Here is a 1117-nt window from a genome sequence, read left to right on the forward strand (position 1 = left end):
GTCAGTAATTGTTTTTTTATTTTGTGATCTCATCTATTTGTGCTAAAGAACTGGGAGAATAACCCATTGGGAACAGTTGTGGAGAAGGACTTTGGGGTTCTCATGGATGAAAAGCTGGACATGAGCCAAAAGTGTGTGCTCACGGCCCAGAACCCTATGTGGGCTGTATCAAAAGCACCATGGCTCAGGTTGAGGGAGCTGATTGTCCCTCTCTCCTCTGCCATCGTGGGAGCCCACCCAGAGCACTGCATCCAGCTCTGGGGTCCTCAGCACAGGAAAGATGTTGCCCTGTTAGAGTGCATCCAGAGGAGGCCACGAAGATGATCAGAGGACTGGAGCACCTCTGCTATGGAAACAGGAAGGGAGTTTATAATAGAGGGTGACGTTTTACACAGGCAGATAGGCGGAGACAAGGGGGTTGGGTTTAAACTAAAAGAGGAGAGATTTAGATTTGATGTTAGTAAGACACTCTTTTCTGTGAGGGTCAGATTATGTGACTAATACATCTGTTCTAGAACAAGCAGCAGTCACAAGCATTGAGGCCATGTTGCTGAGAACACAGTTGTGTTGAGCAGGACACGTCTCAAGGATGAAGGACCACCGCCTCCCTAAGATCTTGCTTTATGGTGAACTTGCCACCGGCTGCCGCATGAGAGGAGCCCTGAAGAGAAGATACAACGACTGCCTGAAACAACATCTCAGCCTCGGCCACATTGATCACCATAACTGGTTTACTCTGGCCTCCAATCGGGAGGCCTGGAGACACACCATCTATAACGCTGCTGCTTCCTTTGAGAATGCACGCAGGATCACTCTCGAGGAGAAAAGACAACGCAGAAAGAATCGTGTCTTGCAGAATATACCATCTAAGGAGTTTTTCTGCTGTGCCTTTTGCAATCGGAGGTGTTTGTCTCGTATTGGCCTTTTTAGCCACCAGCGCGCTTGTAACAAACGTGGGTAGAGCCCTTCCCAAATCTTCGTTCGCGAAGCCCAGCCATGATGACTGTGAGGCACTGCCACAGGTGGCCCAGAGGCGCTGTGAGAGGCGATGACCTCCCGGGCCACGCAGCAGCGACCGGCCCAGACCCTGCGGGCACTTCCCGCAGCCAAACCAGCG

This window comes from Manacus vitellinus, unplaced genomic scaffold (assembly GCF_001715985.3).
Source record: "Manacus vitellinus isolate BGI_N305 unplaced genomic scaffold, ASM171598v3 scaffold_67_pilon, whole genome shotgun sequence".
Taxonomy (NCBI): Eukaryota; Metazoa; Chordata; class Aves; order Passeriformes; family Pipridae; genus Manacus; species Manacus vitellinus.